The 22,935-nt window shown below is 43.6% G+C and overlaps 1 protein-coding gene and 1 pseudogene across 1 annotated transcript in view; one reads left to right on the top strand and one right to left on the bottom strand.

Moving 5' to 3' along the window:
• Positions 1–22,935, bottom strand: part of mapk8ip2 (mitogen-activated protein kinase 8 interacting protein 2) — a 186,397-nt gene that overhangs the window by 93,580 nt on the left and 69,882 nt on the right. The window lies entirely within an intron of this gene.
• Positions 1–22,935, top strand: part of LOC132887334 (uncharacterized) — a 52,918-nt pseudogene that overhangs the window by 20,284 nt on the left and 9,699 nt on the right.

Raw genomic sequence — 22,935 nt, forward strand, 5'->3', positions numbered from 1 at the left:
TGGAGGGGCGGATGAATCCAGAGGCCAGGGCATCCTTGATGTATTCATCCATGGCCTTGCATTCTGGCTGAGAGAGGGAGAACAGCCTGCCCCGAGGAGGGGTAGCACCGGGGAGCAAGTCTATGGCACAGTCATAGGCACGGTGAGGAGGAAGAGTGGCGGCCCTACTCTTGCTAAAAACCTCCTTCAAATCCCAGTACTCTGTGGGAACTTGAGATAACTCGGTGAGATCAGGGGGCTTGGCAGGAGACACAGAAGAACTAGAGAGCAGACAAGAGGCATGGCATGTAGGGCCCCATTCCACAACCTGGCTTGTTGCCCAGTCTATGCGAGGGTTGTGGCAGGTGAGCCAAGGAAAGCCTAGAATCACTGGGAACTCTGGTGAATGAATCAGGTGCAGGGATATTTCTTCTCTGTGACCTTGAGACTGGAGAAGAACTGGAGAAGTTACTTGGATGACTCTACCATCACCTAAAGCTTGGCCATCCAGAGCAGACACAGACAACGGAGCTTCAAGGGGTACAGTAGGGACATTGATTCTTCGGGCAAAGTGAACATCCATAAAATTTCCAGCAGCCCCGGAGTCTAACAATGCTTGGCAAGAGTGGACGGACTCACCCCAGGAGATGGAGACAGGGATGTAGACTCCTTGGCCAGGAAGTTTGGGAGAGAGGGTAGTCCCCATCACAACCCTCCCTCGGCTGGACGGGACGGTCCTTTTCCCCAAGAGCTCGGGACATGATGCTCGGAAATGGCCAGGCTTGCCACAGTAGATGCAGCACTTGTCCCTCCTTCTGCGCTCCCTCTCAGATGCGGAGAGACAAGTACGGCCAACTTGCATGGGCTCCGGACGAACACTGGAGGAGGTGGACGGACTCCAGGTTGAAGCAGTGAGGTAAGGGAAGCTCAGGTCTTGGCTACACTCTCTAATCCTGTTATCAAGGCGAATGGCATGTGAGAACAGAGTTTCAAGGTCACTTGGGCAAGCTATCGAGGCCAGACTGTCTTTGATGGAGTCAGACAGACCATGGTGGAAAGCTGAAGCTAGGACAGTCTCATTCCATCGACTGACTGCTGCGAGCATCCAGAACGAGATGGCGTAGTCTGCGACACTTCCTCCCTGCCTGATGGACATGAGCTTCCTGGCTGCATCTTTGCTGATGTCCGACTGATCGAAAACACAAAGCATCTCCTCCGTAAACCTCTTGAACTCGGAACACTCGGATCCCTGTCAGATGGCTGTTGCCCAAGGTCGTGCCTTATCAGCTAACAATGTTATCACATATGCAATCTTGCTGCAGTCAGTAGTGTAGGTGGTAGGCTGAAGTAGGGTAAGGAACTCCCGGCACTCACCGTGCTTGCCGTCATACCTCTGTGGTGCAGAAAGGCGGGGTTCATGAGGTGAAGGCGGGAGTGTAACAGGAGGCACTGGAGCAGATGGTGGAGCAGGAGCAGAGGGCGGATCAGGAGATGGGGTCAGAGGAGTCAGCCGTGCAAGGGCATTCCCAATTTGCTGGAGCAGTGCATCGTGGCGAGCAAGGGTCTCTTGTTGGCTTACAAGTGCTTGTCCATGGTAGCTCCAAAGCTTGTTAAAGCAGCCATTATCTTCTGAAATTCTGTTGGGTAGACAGCTGAAGAAGCCTCTGCTGAGTCAGTCAGGACTGAGTCTTTCTGTTAGGTTGTGCTGGGAATTGAACCCGGGTCGCTGGTGTAGAAACCCAGCAAACACCCACTAGGCTAAGCAGAGGAACGACTCAAGTGCAGAGGAGTGAGATCAAAGCTAAAGTTCAATAGAGTTTATTTGCCCAAGCTCAGAAGTCCAGAAAAATCCACAGCTTGAGATAAAACAAATCCTCAAAGGTAAATCCAAGCAAACAGGAGATACAAGAAAAAAAAATCCAAAAGTTCCAAGAGTTCAAAAATCCAAAACCAAGGGAGAGAAAGCAAAAATCCAAATGCTCAGAAGATACAAAAATGGCAAAGTTCCAAGTAACAAAAAATAGTCAAAATGTCCCAAAAGAGCAATATACCAAAAAGAAAAAGTCAACAGGCAAAGGCACACAGTCCAACAGTGACTCACCATAAAACAGCACAAAGACTCAGTGACAAGAAACACAAAATGGGGTAGTATAAATACCCAAAGTAATTGAACACATGACCAGGCAATTAAGAATGGGCGGGACAGTTAACAAGGCACATGACCATCAAAACAGAGAAGCACATGGCTGTCAAAATAAACACAAACCACCTAGCTATCAAAACAAACATGACATGTCAAAGATACAATAGCGGCCTCTAGAGGCCAAGATTGTCACATAGCCTAACACCCGCACTCTGATTGGCTGGCGAGCGGGTCCGTATCGTAGTTACGGACCCTGGTTATGGACCTCTGGCGACTCGCTCATTCACAACAACAAGAAACATGGTAGCAATTTTTGTCAACATTTATTTTCACATTTCTCAGGAGAATAGCATTAATTTTACATCATGGATAGTGATAATGACAGTCTTCACAGCGAAAGCGAGTTTTACTACCCTGTGGAAGACAAAATAAAAGAAAACATTGCAGGAGAAAGCTAAAAACCTCTAACTGTTGCTAACGCTGAGCAAAAACTTGGCTGAATCCTGGATAATAATTTTTATTTAAAATAGATGTAAGAAGTTGATCATATAAAATATTGAAAAGATATAATGTTGCACATTTAAGACAAAACCAACATAAATTATTCCTCAATTACAACCCCGATTCCAAAAAAGTTGGGACAAAGTACAAGTTGTAAATAAAAATGGAATGCAATAATTTACAAATCTCAAAAACTGATATTGTATTCACAGTAGAACATAGACAACATATCAAATGTCAAAAGTGAGACATTTTGAAATTTCATGCCAAATATTGGCTCATTTGAAATTTCATGACAGCAACACATCTCAAAAAAGTTGGGACAGGAGCAATAACAGGCTGGAAAAGTTAAAGGTACAAAAAAGGAACAGCTGGAGGACCAAATTGCAACTCATTAGGTCAATTGGCAATAGGTCATTAACATGACTGGGTATAAAAAGAGCATCTTGGAGTGGCAGCGGCTCTCAGAAGTAAAGATGGGAAGAGGATCACCAATCCCCCTAATTCTGCGCCGACAAATAGTGGAGCAATATCAGAAAGGAGTTCGACAGTGTAAAATTACAAAGAGTTTGAACATATCATCATCTACAGTGCATAATATCATCAAAAGATTCAGAGAATCTGGAAGAATCTCTGTGCGTAAGGGTCAAGGCCGGAAAACCATACTGGGTGCCCGTGATCTTCGGGCCCTTAGACGGCACTGCATCACATACAGGCATGCTTCTCTATTGGAAATCACAAAATGGGCTCAGGAATATTTCCAGAGAACATTATCTGTGAACACAATTCACTGTGCCATCCGCCGTTGCCAGCTAAAACTCTATAGTTCAAAGAAGAAGCCGTATCTAAACATGATCCAGAAGTGCAGACGTCGTCTCTGGGCCAAGGCTCATTTAAAATGGATTGTGGCAAAGTGGAAAACTGTTCTGTGGTCAGACGAATCAAAATTTGAAGTTCTTTATGGAAATCAGGGACGCCGTGTCATTTGGACTAAAGAGGAGAAGGACAACCCAAGTTGTTATCAGCGCTCAGTTCAGACGCCTGCATCTCTGATGGTATGGGGTTGCATTAGTGCGTGTGGCATGGGCAGCTTAAACATCTGGAAAGACACTATCAATGCTGACAGGTATATCCAGGTTCTAGAGCAACATATGCTCCCATCCAGACGACGTCTCTTTCAGGGAAGACCTTGCATTTTCCAACATGACAATGCCAAACCACATACTGCATCAATTACAGCATCATGGCTGCGTAGAAGAAGGGTCCAGGTACTGAACAGGCCAGCCTGCAGTCCAGACCTTTCACCCATAGAAAACATTTGGCGCATCATAAAACGGAAGATACGACAAAAAAGACCTAAGACAGTTGAGCAACTAGAATCCTACATTAGACAAGAATGGGTTAACATTCCTATCCCTAAACTTGAGCAACTTGTCTCCTCAGTCCCCAGACGTTTACAGACTGTTGTAAAGAGAAAAGGGGATGTCTCACAGTGGTAAACATGGCCTTGTCTCAACTTTTTTGAGATGTGTTGTTGTCATGAAATTTAAAATCACCTCATTTTTCTCTTTAAATGATACATTTTCTCAGTTGAAACATTTGATATGTCATCTATGTTCTATTCTGAATAAAATATGGAATTTTGAAACTTCCACATCATTGCATTCCGTTTTTATTTACAATTTGTACTTTGTCCCAACTTTTTTGGAATCGGGGTTGTAGTTTAAAACATAAAAAAAATTACAAAACCTCAGCTCTGGCAGAAAGTAATCTAAAATCATCCACTGTTTCATCGGTTGTTTTCCAAAAACATTTCAGGAGAAAGCTAAAAACCTGTAACTGTTGCTAACGCCAAGCAAAAACATGGCTGAATCCTGAATGACTCCTATTTGTATAAATAGGGGACTACATAGGCAGCAAAATGTAGATTTTTTCCTGCCATGGAAGTGCACTTGTATACCGAGGAGGAAGCCATTTGCATTACAGCTGTGAATGAGGATTCAAAATGCCAGCTCGGCTCGGTTTTCCCTTTCGGGTGCTCTCGTTTTCTGTTAGAATTTGGTCAAGAAGAAAATAAATATATTATTTACCAGCTTAAGGTCAGTCCAGATGGTGAAATACCGTGACCTCGGCCTTGAATACTGACCTCGGCCCAGAGGGCCTCACTCAGTACTTTCAAGACCTTGGTCACGGTATTTCACGATACGGACCTCCCAGCTGGTAAATAACATATATTTATTAAGAATGCATATTTAAAAATGTCTCCCCACTTCAGGTGTTGTTACACAATCTTTCAATTAAAGCAAATGACAAAGCAAATCTTCCAATCTCTAGTTCTGACTGTATGTAAAAGCATGTGTAATATAAAGGGTTAATCAAACACATACTAGATTTGGCAATTCATCTTTTCACTTGGATATCAACTCCACTGACCTGGATATAGCTCGACAACATCTTTTTAGTTGTTGTTTCATCTCGAGCAAATCTGGCTGAGCTCTGACCTAAAAATCACAGGTTCCGTATCCTGGTCCAGATCTGTTTGGCAGGTTGATCTCTACAAGCTGATCCAAAATCATCTTGAAAATGACCTTTAAAGTCAAAAAACCATGAATGGCAAACTTCCAAGAGAAATACAGGGTTGCTAATATTTCTCCTACCCACTGAGAGGAATTTCTGATTGATACTAGAAGGACACGTGCCAGAGTGCATACCTCTGCCAAGCCACATATCAACATCAAAATCAAATCACTCGAATTAAGGATATACTAAAGCTGCACATCAAATTTCATCAAAATCCGTTCAGTACTTTTTGAGTTATGTTGGGAACAGACAAAAAAAAAATTCTGGATCCACATACATATCCAGATTTGCATCAAAATCTAACCAATTGTTCCTTGGCCCATGACCCACCTTTTTTCAAAATTTCATCAAAATCCATTCACTACTTTTTGAGTTATGTTGGGAACAAACAAACGGAGGTGAAAACATGACCTCCTTCAACAAAGTTCATGGAGATAATAAAAGCCTTTAATTATCTCCAAAGGTTTTGTGAAAAACATAACCTCAGAGCAAAGAAAACCAAATATTTCCATGTTCGTATCTTACTAAATGCTGTTGAGTTCTGAGTTACAGCAAAGTCTTACAGAAACATTGCCACATTATTGATTTGACTGCTCTGAAAATAATCAAGAATAAAAGGAATTATTATATCCACATTCACTGGATATGAGCAATCGAGCACTGTGGTTGCCTACTCTACAACTAGGATATCAGCTCATATACCGTGAGCAGAGAAAAACAAAATGGCGGAGTGTTTTTACTGAACCAACCGGGGACAAATTAAAAACTATACTTGAAAACAACCCCCCCCCCAAAAAGCAACAAAATATGGCATAAAAGTATTTGATGGAAAAACATATTGTTTTTTATTTTTCAAGAATTATTATTAAAGCATTTTTCACAAATCGCTACTGTCATTTCGCTGGTTTGTTTACATTCTAAGCGGAAATTATTTTGTCCGACCTTCTGTACAAAGATTTTACTTATTGAATTTGCAAAAAATTAAAATAAAAATGCTCTGTTTCTCAAAATCCAGTGAATGTGGATAGAATAAAACAGTTATTCCACTCAATCTGGTCGTACATGGCTTATAGACAACTCGGCTATTGGCTCATGTATAACTTGATTTCATGGAATAACTGTTAATTACTGTGCATGAAGGTGGTCTGGAAGATGCAGACTTCATTTTCTCAGCCTATTAACATTCGAGTAAGACGAATATAAGATTACAGCGTCACATGATCCTTCATCCTTGTCCCTCGTTGTCATTTCTATAATCACCAATGGCATTACATAAAGATGAGCGTCAGAAATTCTTAGAGGAACGCTGTGCTAGGCAGATGAAATTTGAGAATATAAAGTCATACAGCATACAGTCTAGCAGCTCAGTTTGTGTACTTTTAGAGTAACCTTTGTTCGGCTGTGCTCAAAGTAACCTCATTATGCAGGGTTTACAGGTTTGAGCAAAATTCCCCACACCACCTACATCTCCAAAACAGCATAAATGACCTGACACTTCCCTGAACAATTTGGGCATTGGGAAAAGAAGACTTTTTTTTTGTTTTTCTCAGCCTTTTTTCACATGTACTTCTTCTGTATGGATATCTCCCCATCTTCACATACACAGTTCTGTTTATCATAAACACACTGTCTGCACTTACACTCACCGGCCACTTTAATAAGAACTGATTCTTGAGTCTAAGATCCCTGTTCTTGGCTGCAGGACTGGAACCCAATGTGGGCTTCTGCTGTTGAATGATGAGATGCTTTTCTGCTCACCACGGTTGTAAAGAGTGATTATATGAGTTACTATATCCTTCCTGGCAGCTCGAACCAATCTGGCCAGTTTCCTCTGACCTCTCTAATTGACAAGGCGTTTGTTTCCATCCACAGAACTGTCGCTCACGCAATGTTTTTTGTTTTTTTGCACCATTCTGTATAAACTCTAGAGACTGTTGTGTGTGAAAACCCCAGGAGATCAGGAGCAGTTTCTGAAATACTCAAACCAGTCCATCTGGCTCAAACCAACACCCATGCCCTGTACTCAAGTTGAGGGGGGATGGGGGGGATGCCATCCCCCGTGGAATAAAAAATGGTCAAAATCATCCCCCCTCTAAAACAGGCATCCCCCCTCCCTTCCCTTGAGCAATTTTATCAATAAATGTGGACATTACTTCTATTTAACATTGGAATTAGAAATGCCATTCCACGTAGCTTTGCTGAAACTGAGCATACAATAAGCTACCGCGAGAGAGGGCACGCACAAGCGAAGTGTTTGAGGAGGTGACATTCAGTTGGGGTTCCGTTATTTTTTATTTCATTCAGCGTCAGTGACAGCAGCGGATTGCAGCATCATGGCCAAGCGGAGTGGACAGCAAGACCTAAGCAAGTTTGGATTTAAGATCGCAAGAAAAAAACATTTCAGGAGGTAAGTCAAGAGTTACGAATATCAGTCACACTTTCTGTGAGCCCACTATCATGCTGTAAAGTTACCGATATGGAGCCTAATTTGTGGGCGGCGGAGAACAACACAGCTATCATAATGAATGTTAGTTTGGAGTCTAGCCAGCTATCGATAGCTTACTCAGGTTCATGTTAGCTTTGATTTCTTGTATAAGGCCATTAATTTAATCAGCCTGGATGTTCGTTTGTTATTCTTCAGGCAACAAAAAGTGTTATTCAAGACAGGAAGGCTAAAATAAACGACACTAGCAGTTTTGAAGGCTTCATTGCCTCATTAGAGAGCCGGTCACAACATGTAAGGCAGAGCAGGATTGGTGTAGGACTCGACAAAGTGTCTGCTAAAATGCAGCTTTCTTTTTCTTCGTCATAGGCTCTTCTTCTGTCTCCTCAATGGGCCTTTTCCCCTTTCCAAAGAAACTTTCCAAAGATGCCTGCTTTTAACTCATTTTGCTAGCTTGTATCCAGTATGTATCAAAGTGCTGGTATGTATCGAAGCAAAGTATCAAAGTATCCAAGGCAGCTCCTTGGTAACCGTCAACGTTAAGGTGTCACGTGACCTAGATAACAGCGGGAATCAACGTTACAGGAAGAATCCGGTCATTTTTCAAAGCTCAAATCCTCGTTCAGATAATAAATAAATCAGAAATAACATTATAAGTACTTTTCTTTTCTTTCCAGTAAAATAATAACCGGTATGGACATGTATAATTTGCAATACTCATAAGAATAAACACAATAATAACAAAAAGGAAAAAACAAAAAAATGCATAATGCCTCAAACATCTTTTAGGAAGTTTAGTCTGATTTACAATTTACTGTTGCTTGTTTTAGCTTATTGGTTCCCTACCTACCTCTGTATTTAACTCAATGTTCCCAATGTTCAGCTTTGAATAAAAATTCTACTGACTTGATATGAAAAGATTCAGTTGCTCATTTACATTGCCTGCTGAGGTTTTAATAAATTATTTACAAAACGACTTAAAAGAAGCCTACCATGACTATGAAGTTACACTTCAAATTTGTCATCTGCATTTCACCCTAATATGGAGAATGTGGTAGGTATGTCAGCCAGGAGACTGACTAAATATGACACATGACATCCACACTGTGCATGTTTTACAGTAAAATACCAGTGTATTATGTTTTTTACAACAGTAAAAATGGTACACAGTGTGCACTACACACTTTATCAGCACAAAATACTGTAATGTCTGGTAAATGAACAAGGTCCACAGACCTACGTTGTGTGCAAACCCTCCTAAAAGCAAACCAGTTTCCCACCAACGGCCCGACCAATAGGTCGACACGTGACTAAAAATTTCACCATTCCCCCTGGTTTGATTTTACAACTCGACCACTGCCCATGCCACAGTGAAAGAAAGTCAGACTCTCAGATCACAATTTTTCCCAATCTGATGTTTGAAGTGAACATTAACTGAATCTCTTGAATTGTATCCGCATGATTTTATGTCAAGGGATTGGCTGATTAGATAATTTAATAAAACAGCAAGTGGATGGGTGTTCCTAATAAAGTAACCAGTAGGTGTATACTTTGCCTTTTGTCAAATCAGGTAACCGTCCTGTCCGCTGCTTCGCTCCTAAGCATGGTGCAGCATGATTCCTGCCACAATAAGGACTTTTTGCAGCTCCTATTTTTAGCCACTAGGTGCAAAAATACCGGTAACTCAGCATGCAGTGAGCATGCATGATCACTCAGAAGAGGTCATCTCATCTCATTATCTCTAGCCGCTTTATCCTGTTCTACAGGGTCGCAGGCAAGCTGGAGCCTATCCCAGCTGACTACAGGCGAAAGGCGGGGTACACCCTGGACAAGTCGCCAGGTCATCACAGGGCTGACACATAGACACAGACAACCATTCACACTCACATTCACACCTACGGTCAGTTTAGAGTCACCAGTTAACCTAACCTGCATGTCTTTGGACTGTGGGGGAAACCGGAGCACCCGGAGGAAACCCACGCGGACACGGGAAGAATATGCAAACTCCGCACAGAAAGGCCCTCGCTGGCCATGGGGCTCGAACCCGGACCTTCTTTCTGTGAGGCGACAGCACTAACCACTACACCACCGTGCCGCCCAAGAGGGCATTATCATTATTATTTCAATAAAATTTAAAATGTATGGATATGTGAATGAAAAAATGAACAATTTAGTATCTGAATAGTTGATATTTATACAGGGGACACCAACCACTATGGACGAGTCACCACTGATTTTTTTTTAATTGTTGTACAACTGTGCTGTTACAGTAACATTATTAGTACCTGTTAAAAACTAGAAATGTAAATAAACAACAGTAACCTTGGGCTTTTTATAGGACTGTATTGTTTCTGATAACAGCAAGAATTTTCCTTGAAGCTGATGATAAGAGAATGAATATTTTCCTTTTGGCAAAATATTTAAGGAATGATACAGCAATAGCAGTGACCTTGATAAAGCCCTTATGGAATCATAGGAAAGATTAACATATAATTATTTCCCACAGAGATATGGAAGATTAAAATAAGTTTTTAAAATGGCCTCGCTTTGGGAAACGCTGGGTCCATGTTATACAACCCCGATTCCAAAAAAGTTGAGACAAAGAACAAATTGTAAATAAAAACGGAATGCAATAATTTACAAATCTCAAAAACTGATATTGTATTCACAATAGAATATCGACAACATATCAAATGTCGAAAGTGAGACATTTTGAAATTTCATGCCAAATATTGGCGGCACGGTGGTGTAGTGGTTAGCGCTGTCGCCTCACAGCAAGAAGGTCCGGGTTCAAGCCCCGTGGCCGGCGAGGGCCTTTCTGAGCGGCGTTTGCATGTTCTCCCCGTGTCTGCGTGGGTTTCCTCCGGGTGCTCCGGTTTCCCCCACAGTCCAAAGACATGCAGGTTAGGTTAACTGGTGACTCTAAATTGACCGTAGGTGTGAATGTGAGTGTGAATGGTTGTCTGTGTCTATGTGTCAGCCCTGCGATGACCTGGCGACTTGTCCAGGGTGTACCCCGCCTTTCGCCTGTAGTCAGCTGGGATAGGCTCCAGCTTGCCTGCGACCCTGTAGAACAGGATAAAGTGACTAGAGATAATGAGATGAGATGAACATATCTCAAAAAAGTTGGGACAGGGGCAATAAGAGGCTGGAAAAGTTAAAGGTACAAAAAAGGAACAGCTGGAGGACCAAATTGCAAATCATTAGGTCAATTGGCAATAGGTCATTAACATGACTGGGTATAAAAAGAGCATTTTGGAGTGGCAGCGGCTCTCAGAAGTAAAGATGGGAAGAGGATCACCAATCCCCCTAATTCTGCGCCGACAAATAGTGGGGCAATATCAGAAAGGAGTTCGACAGTGTAAAATTGCAAAGAGTTTGAACATATCATCATCTACAGTGCATAATATCATCAAAAGATTCAGAGAATCTGGAAGAATCTCTGTGCGTAAGGGTCAAGGCCGGAAAACCATACTGGGTGCCCGTGATCTTCGGGCCCTTAGATGGCACTGCATCACATACAGGCATGCTTCTGTATTGGAAATCACAAAATGGGCTCAGGAATATTTCCAGAGAACGTTATCTGTGAACACAATTCACCGTGCCATCCGCCGTTGCCAGCTAAAACTCTACAGTTCAAAGAAGAAGCCATATCTAAACACGATCCAGAAGCGCAGACGTCTTCTCTGGGCCAAGGCTCATTTAAAATGGACTGTGGCAAAGTGGAAAACTGTTCTGTGGTCAGACGAATCAAAATTTGAAGTTCTTTATGGAAATCAGGGACGCCGTGTCATTCGGACTAAAGAGGAGAAGGACGACCCAAGTTGTTATCAGCGCTCAGTTCAGAAGCCTGCATCTCTGATGGTATGGGGTTGCATTAGTGCGTGTGGCATGGGCAGCTTACACATCTGGAAAGACACCATCAATGCGGAAAGGTATATCCAGGTTCTAGAGCAACATATGCTCCCATCCAGACGATGTCTCTTTCAGGGAAGACTTTGCATTTTCCAACATGACAATGCCAAACCACATACTGCATCAATTACAGCATCATGGCTGCGTAGAAGAAGGGTCCGGGTACTGAACTGGCCAGCCTGCAGTCCAGATCTTTCACCCATAGAAAACATTTGGCGCATCATAAAACGGAAGATACGACAAAAAAGACCTAAGACAGTTGAGCAACCAGAATCCTACATTAGACAAGAATGGGTTAACATTCCTATCCCTAATTTTAATCTTTAAATGATACATTTTCTCAATTTAAACATTTGATATGTCATCTATGTTCTATTCTGAATAAAATATGGAATTTTGAAACTTCCACATCATTGCATTCCGTTTTTATTTGCAATTTGTACTTTGTCCCAACTTTTTTGGAATTGGGGCTGTACAAATGTTATAAAATAAATAAATAATCTTTATATATATATATATATATATATATATATATAAATTATTTCCCTTTCTCGACCTGGTGGCATGGCACTTTCTTGTACCACTCTTTACTCTATACTCGTACACTGTGTTATGAACTATGAACTAGCCTGTCTCGCACATGTTCCACATCATTAAAGCTAGACGGCCTTTCACTTTCATAAAATCTGTGAAATTTAGTTCCCTCTGAAATTTGGTCATTGTGATATATGTTTATTTCTGCAATATCTAAAAAAACAAACAAAAAAAAACACCAGGCCATTTTGTGGCTGGGAAGTTATTTAATTTAATTTGAGGGGCAGACAGAGGAAGTTCGTATGCGCATGTGCAGGTTTACCTTCTTCTTCTTTTCCTTCTTCTTTTGGGTTTTATAGCAGCTGGCATCCACAATGTTGCATTACTGCCATCTACAGGTTTACCTTTGACCGTGCACTGATAGTTCCATCATTCTGTCGCTAAACGAACAGCTGATCACACCGAGGTGCTCGCTGACCACCGATATTTATTAGTTTGGTCCTGTGTTTCCTTTCCTTCGTATATAACATAACATCGTTTCTTCTCTCTTTCCGTTACTGTAGTCGGTCTTTCATGTTTCATTCGCGTCCGCCATTTTCCTCTCCTGTTTCAAATTTGTATCCCACAATGCCTTGTGCAAATGGGGAAAGCCCACCATGTGATGCATGACATACTATCTTGAATTGGATCTTGGTGAAGAAGGAACATATGACGGAGAATTTTAGGCCACGTGGCTCGAAATTCATTAATTGTTCTATTTTTAAAAAACTAATAAAATTGGAAGTCTGTGATTTGAATTCAGTAGCTTTCAGTCCACTAAACAAAAATAATTGGCTGTCAGGGAAAATTCTTTTTATGACCTACACTTGAAAAATCTGAAAGGCAGTCTATCTTTAATGTACCTATAAATGGTTAAAAAGTACAACATGCTGTTCATACATAATTTTCTCAAAAAATTGTAATCATTAGCAAAGTACTGTGATAAAAGTGAAATGAAACACTTCAGAACACAATGTTGTACATTGCATGATAAACTTCGGGATAGTATCAGGGCGGAACGGTGGTGTAGTGGTTAGTACTGTTGCCTCATAGCAAGAAGGTTTTGAGTTCAAGCCCAGTGGCTGACAGGGGCCTTTCTGTGTGGAGTTTGCATGTTCTCCCCGTGTCTGTGTGGGTTTCCTCCGGGTGCTCCGGTTTCCCCCACAGTCCAAAGACATGCAGTTAGGTTGACGTGGGGCGGCCTTGGGCTGAAGTGCCCTTGAGCAAGGCACCTGACCTCTGACTGCTCCCTGGGCACTGTGTGTGGCTGCCCACTGCTCTGAGTGTGTGCGTGTGTTCACTGTTTCAGATGGGTTAAATGCAGAGGATGAATTTCACTGTGCTTGAGTGTGCATGTGACAAATAAAGGTTTCTTCTTCTCTGCTTTGTGTCGGGATACATCTCACTGATTGATTAATTTCCTGAAACAGCCCACCGTAAAATGGTTTATTCCTTACTTTATAAATGGTAATACTTACTGGAAATATTATATATTATACTTACGTAAAATATTTAGATTTTTGATTACATTTTCAAAGAGGGCGGCACGGTGGTGTAGTGGTTAGTGCCGTTGCCTCACAGCAAGAAGGTCCGGGTTCGAGCCCCGTGGCTGACAAGGGCCTTTCTGTGCGGAGTTTGCATGTTCTCCCCGTGTCCGCGTGGGTTTCCTCCGGGTGCTCCGGTTTCCCCCACAGTCCAAAGACATGCAGGTTAGGTTAAATGGTGACTCTAAATTGACCGTAGGTGTGAATGTCAGTGTGAATGGTTGTCTGTGTCTATGTGTCAGCCCTGTGATGACCTGGCGACTTGTCCAGGGTGTACCCCGCCTTTCGCCCGTAGTCTGCTGGGATAGGCTCCAGCTTGCCTGCAACCCTGTAGAACAGGATAAAGCAGCTAGAGATAATGAGATGAGATGAGATGAGATGAGATGAGATTTTCAAACAGACTATACTAGAAAAAAAAAAAACAGTAAGGATGCACATAGCCAATTAGGATGCATTTGATTTATTTCTTTTTAGTATTTTCCCTCTATGTTTTGGTTCCATCCCTTTACTGGTACAAATCTTGTTTATGTGTCTTATCAGGAAAGGCTGGCATAGGGTGAGTGTTTCCATCAGAGAGAAAAGTGCTGACACAGGTAAAGACGAGTTTATATGCATAATGATATGCGGCTGGTGTGCGTATAAAAAGCCTGTGTTGTGCGAATGATCTGTGTGTTCATTCGGGCAAACGGAGAACAAGAATCACTATGAAGGGCCTCATCATCCTTTTGGCGTGCTTCATCATCTCGGCGGAAGCCTTCAAGTAAGTTCTATGCCTTTACCGTTTGATGATGACCCTCGCAACTCTTTCATTTATACACGCCACTCCACAATTGTGAATAGTGTTGGCTTTTTGTATTGTGTTTAGCCAAGGCTTTGTCTGTCTGTGCAGGGTTCCCCTGATAAAGGGTAAGTCCATCAGAGAGCGTCTGAGGGAGAAGGGCATCCATCTGCCCTACACTGATCCAGCCCTTAAATATCACCCAGAGGTCCTGGCCACTTCTGCCATTAATTCCTTGACCTATGCTGATGTAAGTCAAATCCCAATTTTACTTCTTAAACCAGCCAAAGCGTTCATCTGATCAGTCTCATGTGTTTTAGTCATACTACTTTGGCGCGATCAGTGTCGGCACACCACCCCAGTCCTTCCAAGTGCTCTTTGACACAGGCTCTTCCAATCTGTGGGTGAACTCGGTGTACTGCAGCACTCAGGCATGCAGTAAGTTCATATCTATACACTCTACCACAGGGCTGCATTACTACACTAGAAACAATGGCACCTGGAAGCAGGGGTGGACAGTAACGAAGTACATTTCTTGAGTCCTGTACTTAAGTACACTTTTTGAGTATCTGTACTTCACTTGAGTATTATTTTTTCTGGAAACTTATGACTTTAACTTGATTACATTTGAAAGACAAATATCGTACTTTTCACTCCACTACATTTATATCAAGGTCCTCGTTACTTGTTACTATGAAGCAGCTTTGAAAGTGGATTTTTTTCTTTTCTTTTCTAAAACGTGATTGGTTTTTCCACAGGTGGCACTGAGACAGGCTATCAGTAATCACTAGGGTCACGTCACGTCCATAGACTGGATAAAATCAAGTTCAATGATTTCTCCGCACTGTGATTTAACACAATTAGTTGATGGCAGAATGGAAGGAGGTGGTTCTTCTGGGGAATGCACGCACACCCATGGCCATACCTAGAACCCATGTTTCAGTTTTCTGAAAGGATTAAAGATTTGTTTAATTTTAAATATTTGCTTTGTTTGCCTAAAACGAACCACATCACGGCCGACAAAAACTCGCCGTCCAACCTGCGGAAGCACACTGAGGTCTGTAAATGTTTTATTCCAAGAGAAAACTTGCAACGAAGTTGTCTGTGCTGTTAGAGCTAGCGATAACGTTGCAATAGCTATGCAGTCCGGTTTGTCAAATGACTTTCTATGGATTTGCCCGCCAAGTTGCCGTAGCCTTGTCCACGACTAACGTTAACACATAGCTAGTTAACTTGGACACTGTTAGTTAGCATGTAAAAACGGAGTTATGCCAAGATGAATAACATTAACTTCGCTGAAGTCCTGTCAGAAATATGTTTTAGCATAATCTTGCCAAATAAACAGAATGTAGAAATCTTTCTTTTCTAGTAGCGTTAGCTACCCAATATGATTTCGAGTTTGAAAAGTGTTTGCTAGCATGTCTGGTGGAGTTTCACTGACTAGCTAGCTTAACATTAAAACACCATGATGGCACAGCATGCGTTTGTTTTGTAAACCCAGTCGGTTGTTTCAGAGGCATTAGGTTTTGTAAGCATTGTGGCAATATTACAACCCCGATTCCAAAAAAGTTGGGACAAAGTAGAAATTGTAAATAAAAACGGAATGCAATGATGTGGAAGTTTCAAAATTCCATATTTTATTCAGAATAGAACATAGATGACATATCAAATGTTTCAACTGAGAAAATGTATCATTTAAAGAGAAAAATTAGGAGATTTTAAATTTCATGACAACAACACATCTCAAAAAAGTCGGGACAAGGCCATGTTTACCACTGTGAGACATCCCCTTTTCTCTTTACAACAGTCTGTAAACGTCTGGGGACTGAGGAGACAAGTTGCTCAAGTTTAGGGATAGGAATGTTAACCCATTCTTGTCTAATGTAGGATTCTAGTTGCTCAACTGTCTTAGGTCTTTTTTGTCGTATCTTCCGTTTTATGATGCGCCAAATGTTTTCTATGGGTGAAAGATCTGGACTGCAGGCTGGCCAGTTCAGTACCCGGACCCTTCTTCTATGCAGCCATGATGCTGTAATTGATGCAGTATATGGTTTGGCATTGTCATGTTGGAAAATGCAAGGTCTTCCCTGAAAGAGATGTCGTCTGGATGGGACCATATGTTGTTCTAGAACCTGGATATACCTTTCAGCATTGATGGTGTCTTTCCAGATGTGTAAGATGCCCATGCCACACGCACTAATGCAACCCCATACCATCAGAGATGCAGGCTTCTGAACTGAGCGCTGATAACAACTTGGATCGTCCTTCTCCTCTTTAGTCCGAATGACACGGCGTCCCTGATTTCCATAAAGAACTTCAAATTTTGATTCATCTGACCACAGAACAGTTTTCCACTTTGCCACAGTCCATTTTAAATGAGCCTTGGCCAAGAGAAGATGTCTGGGCTTCTGGATCATGTTTAGATACGGCTTCTTCTTTGAACTATAGAGTTTTAGCTGGCAACGGCGGATGGCACGGTGAATTGTGTTCACAGATAATGTTCTCTGGAAATATTCCTGAGCCCATTTTGTGATTTCCAATACAGAAGCATGCCTGTATGTGATGCAGTGCCATCTAAGGGCCCGAAGATCACAGGCACCCAGTATGGTTTTCCGGCCTTGACCCTTACGCACAGAGATTCTTCCAGATTCTCTGAATCTTTTGATAATATTATGCGCTGTAGATGATGATATGTTCAAACTCTTTTCAATTTTACACTGTCGAACTCCTTTCTGATATTGCTCCACTATTTGTCGGCGCAGAATTAGGGGGATTGATGATCCTCTTCCCATCTTAACTTCTGAGAGCCGCTGCCACTCCAAGATGCTCTTTTTATACCCAGTCATGTTAATGACCTATTGCCAATTGACCTAATGAGTTGCAATTTGGTCCTCCAGCTGTTCCTTTTTTGTACCTTTAACTTTTCCAGCCTCTTATTGCCCCTGTCCCAACTTTTTTGAGATGTGTTGCTGTCATGAAATTTCAAATGAGCCAATATTTGGCATGAAATTTCAAAATGTCTCACTTTCGACATTTGATATGTTATCTATGTTCTATTGTGAATACAATATCAGTTTTTGAGATTTGTAAATTATTGCATTCCGTTTTTATTTACAATTTGTATTTTGTCCCAACTTTTTTGGAATCGGGGTTGTACACCAATGCATTGACAGAAAATGTACTTTTAATACTTAAATATTTTTAAAAGCAAGTACTTCAGTACTTTAATTTCAGTAAAAATTTGACTGGACAACTTTCACTTGTATCGGAGTAACATTTGACCAGTGGGATTTTGTAAGTCATGAAGTTGGGTACTTTGTCCACCTCTGCCTGGGAGTTTTACAGACATACTGTGTGTGCAATGAGGAAAAAGAGATATTTATAACACATTTTGGCATTTCTCTCCTCAGCTGCACAAACACAGTTTAACCCTCAGCAGTCCTCCACCTTCCAGAACACTTCCCAAACCTTCTACCTGCCCTATGGAGCTGGAGCTCTCAATGGCGTCTTCGGTTATGACACTGTCTCTGTGAGTGTTTTAGCTTATATTTCATCACATATAAACTTGAATATACTATGACTCTTATGTTCCAGGCTGCATATGTTATAAATGGTAAGAGATTAAACGCTGTAATTTCACCATGACCAAAAGAAAAAAAAAGCACCATATTGCTGTGATACTGTGAGGGGTCTGAATGAAAATTAATACAAAATCAAGAGGTGTGTTTCAGTGATATCTGATCAAATTATCTTCCCTTGTTCCCTTTTAGGGCCTGGTCCCACAACACCGATAACTATAACTATACCTATAACTACAACTATAACTAACCCTCTGCCTGAATTTAGCTCCAGTCTGGAGCAGAAACACCACAACTATAATCCCACTATAATATGGCTTGGTCCTGACACTCAGGGAAATAAACGCATGCAACTGAGGAATAGTCATGGAAGTTTTTTCCAAGTCGTAGCACATTATCCCGAGTCATACTATACAGCTTGGACACCAAAACAACCCATGTACACAGTCCAGTGGTTGATATAATATGGATAGGTCACAGACTAAGAAAATATAATAAAAAAGGATACAAAATACAGAATAGTTACAGATTTGCTAATAATTTACAGATTGGTCACAGATGTTTCAGTATATTACAGATTAGTTACTGATTTCATACAGATGATGCATCACGGATAAAAAATTAAGAAGTTGTGATATCCCAAGAGGCTGCGTTGTCGAGGGGCGCCATGTCACACGTAGATGGCTCCAACAACAAGCAGCTATAACTCCATCTGGTGGTGGAGTTGGGAACTTCACCCTCAGCACCCAACACGGCAACACACCTGTGGCCAATGAGGGCCTAATGAGTAAGAAGGCTTTGGGAGAGCTCAAAACTACCAGTGTGAATGTGGAGGAGAGAGGTTCATGGATTCTCGTTGCTGAGTGGAACCTGCTGGGTGGAGTATTTGTTGAAAAGCTTATCTGGAATTCTTACCTGAAGGATTTTTCACTGAAGTACTTACCGGTGTTATGAATGCCTGCTACGGGACTGCCACCGGGCTGAGGACTACAGGGATTGTTGACTGGACTCAAAGTAAGGCAGAAGATTTTGTTTGTTCTGAGAAAAGGATCTTGGACTGAAGGAAACCTGCCTATAATTTTGTTGCTCTAAAGCCAGAGACATTGTTTGAGTTTAACTTTTGGGAATCCATCTTCATTTGAACATTGGACTTTGAGATACCTTTTCTGTTTAATTTCCTGGCGTAACATTAAAAATCTTGATTTTATTTTAACCTTTGTGTCCTTGCACTGATTGAAGGGTCCCGCTGAGAGCCAGCCAGCCTCTCGTGATGTCACATATGGTGGAGAATGTGGGCATTTCAATCAGCAATAATAGTGCATGTACGAGGAGGACACCGAACATTTGATTGCTCAATTTTCCCAGTTAACCATAGGCCCTCTGCACAACAAGATGGAGAAAATTTTGAAGGCCCTTATTGCAGGACAGCAAGCCCAAATGCAGGTGAGCGCGGCCCTCCTGGAGGAACAAAGGAAAGCCAACCAACTGAAGGCAGATGAGTTGCAGCTACAGAAGAAGATGGCTGTTCGGAGCGTTGGCCCAATAAAGGCCAATATTTTATCTCCAAAATGGGGGTTACAGATGATGTTGAGGCATACTTGCACACCTTTGAAGCCATGGCCACTAGGGAAGGATGGCCCAAGGCACAGTGGGTTGGACTGTTAGCCCCATTTTTAACGGGAGAATCATTGAACGCTGTCCGAGACCTACCCCCTGACAAGACTACGAACTATGATGCTCTGAAGGCGGAGATCCTCAGCAGACATGGGCTCACCAAGTTCGGTATGGCTCAACGCTTCCACAGCTGGACCTTTCAAGCGGACCAGGCTCCCCATGCGCAGATGCACAAACTTTCCAGAATCACGAGGAGATGGCTGGAACTTGAGAAAAACACAGCGGCCGCAGTAGTGGAGGCCATTGTCGTGGATCACTACATTCGAGCCCTGCCATATGAGGCGAAGCGCTTCATCAGCCAACAAGCCCTAACCATAGCTGAACTGACTGTTGAAGCTGTGGAAAAGTACCAGGCCACAACAGAAATGCTCCGTGCTTCCAGGAAGGACCGCAGGACTGCGCCCCCACTGCTGACAGGGGGAGGCCACCCCAAAAAACCCAAGGGGTCCACCCCAGCCACAGCAGGACCTGGCTATGCTCCAGGGGGGCTAGAAGCCAGCCGGGTCCGGTTAGGATTCCCTGTGATGGTGACACCCGACAATGCTTCTGGTGTGGGGGCAGGGGACACATGTCTTGGCAGTGTGGGAAACCAGTGGACGAGCCTATGCCCACTGCAGGGTCCTCCAGCTCACCCTCCGCCCAGCTGTTTTCATCACTCATTGGGGCTGCAGACAGGCCCCCAGATCGACCCCACCTGCCCAGTGACTGTGAATTGCCATGATGTCGAAGCATTGTTAGATTCGGGTAGTCGGGTCACCTTGGTGCATAAGGACCTGGTGGATCCATCGTGTCTGACCACTGACAGAGTTCTCCCAGTTTCCTGCGTCCATGGGGACACCAAAGAGTACCCCACCACTGAACTAAAAATGACCACCACCAGGGGGACTATACACATGAGGGTGGGAGTGGTTGATTCCCTCCCTGTTCCTGTTCTGATTGGGTGAGATTGCCCAACCTTCCACCTGCTGTGGAGGGAGACCCAGAAGAGGCCAGCCTGGGTACCCTGCAGTCAGAGAGGTAAGACTCATCCTGCAACCACACAAGTGCGACACGCACAACCCCGCATCCCCGCTTTTGCCCTCACTGGGATGACAGGCACCCAGGCTGACACAGAGATTGGCCTGGAGACTGGAGAAGAGAATGGGGCCCCAGAAGGCTCTCCAAGCTCTGATGAGGAAGATGCCCCAGGCATCGAGGAGCTTCCCCCTCTCACAGGCCAGTATGGTACTGCCCAGTTGCAGGATCCCACACTTGCAAATGCCTTAAGAAATGTGCAGGTGCTAGAGCGGGTGCTGTTAGGGGGTAGAGCAAGCCCTACATACCCCCATTTCACAATTATACTACTGTATCAGGTGGTGAAGAAAAATGACAAAGTGCATGAACAGCTCCTTGTACCACAGCCCCACCAGGCGACTGTGTTCAATCTGGCACACACACATCCACTGGGGGCCCACCTAGGTGTAGAGAAGACAAAAGAAAGGATCTTACAGCGGTTCTTCTGGCTGGGAGTGCACAAGGAAACGGAGAATTACTGTCGTAGTTGCCCGGGATGCCAGAAGGTGGTGCCTAAACCCCCATACCATAACCTGCTCATCCCCTTACCAATTATCGAAACTCCTTTTGAGAGGATTGGACTGGATATAGTTGGGCCTTTGCCAAAAAGCTCCAGGGGGCATCAGTACATTCTGGTCATCCTGGACTATGTGACCCGGTACCCGGAGGCCAACCCCCTGAGGAAGGCTACCTCCAAACAGATAGCCAAGGAGCTGTTCCTCCTCTCCACCAGTTTGGGGATTCCAAAGGAAATATTGACGGACCAAGGCAGTCCATTCATGTCCAGGGTGATGAAAGAACTGTGTGCCCTGTTGAAAATCAAACAGTTGCAAACATCTGTCTATCACCCCCAGACAGACGGGTTGGTCGAATGGTTTAACAGGACTCTGAAGTCCATGCTGAGGAAGGCGATTGAAGAGGATGGGTGGAACTGGGACCAGCTGCTGCCATACCTGCTGTTTGCAGTAAGAGAGGTACCCCAATCTTCTACTGGCTTTTCGCCTTTTGAACTGTTGCTTTCTTACAGATCCAGAGGGCTGCTGGACCTTGCCAAGGAGGCTTGGGAGGAGCAACCCCGCAGACAGCGGACCCTGATCGAGCATGTCGGGGCCATGAAGGAGAGAATGAGGGCCATCTATCCGATAGTGCGTGAACACATGGAGACTGCTCAACGGCAACAGCAGGCCTCCTACAACCAACCTGCCCAGCCGAGAGAGTTTAAGCCGGGGGACAGAGTGGTGGTCCTGGTGCCGACCGTGGAATGTAAGTTCCTGGCAACCTAGCAAGGACCGTATGAGGTCATCGAGCGGGTAGGAGAAGTGAATAAGGTGAGACAGCCTGATAAAAGAAAACCTGAGCAGATATATCACATTAACCTCTTGAAAAAATGGCATGCCAGGGAGGCGTTGTTCAGTTGTTTGCCCCCGACAGAGTCCAAAGAACCTGCCCGAGAGGAGGTTCAGATGGGGCCCGGCCTATCCCCACACCAGCGGCAGATGACCCTAGAGCTGGTGGACCGCAACCGAGACGTCTTCTCCTCACTCCCCGGGCACACAGAGGTGGTCCAACACGAGATCCGCACCGTCCCGGGCCGAACAGTGATCCAGCATCCCTATCGTGTGCCGGAGGCTCTCAAGGTGGCCATCCAGGAGGAGGTGAGAAAGATGCTAGAGCTGGGAGTCATCGAGGAGTCCAAAAGTGCCTGGGCAAGCCCCATCGTCCTGGTTCCCAAACCAGATGGGTCGGTGAGATTCTGCAATGATTATCGCAAATTGAATGAGTTGTCAGAGTTTGATTCATACCCTATGCCTCGTATTGATGACTTGGTAGACTCCTAAGGACATGCCCGGTTCCTCACCACTCTGGACCTTACAAAAGGATACTGGCAGGTGCCCCTGACCCCGGCATCGAAGGAGAAGACGGCCTTTGCCACACCAGAGGGTCTCTACCAGTACACACAGCTCCCATTTGGTCTGCATGGAGCGCCGGCCAAGTTCCAGTGCTTAATGGATCGGGTCCTGGCTCCCCACAAGAGGTATGCAGCTGCATGATGATGTGGTCATTCAAAGTCCGGACTGGGACAGTCATTTACCCCGTGTACAAGCTGTGCTTGATTCCCTCAGAGACGCAGGTCTGACGGCAAACCCAAAAAAATGCAGACTGGCCTTCAGTGA

This window comes from Neoarius graeffei, chromosome 6 (assembly GCF_027579695.1).
Source record: "Neoarius graeffei isolate fNeoGra1 chromosome 6, fNeoGra1.pri, whole genome shotgun sequence".
Classification (NCBI taxonomy): domain Eukaryota; kingdom Metazoa; phylum Chordata; class Actinopteri; order Siluriformes; family Ariidae; genus Neoarius; species Neoarius graeffei.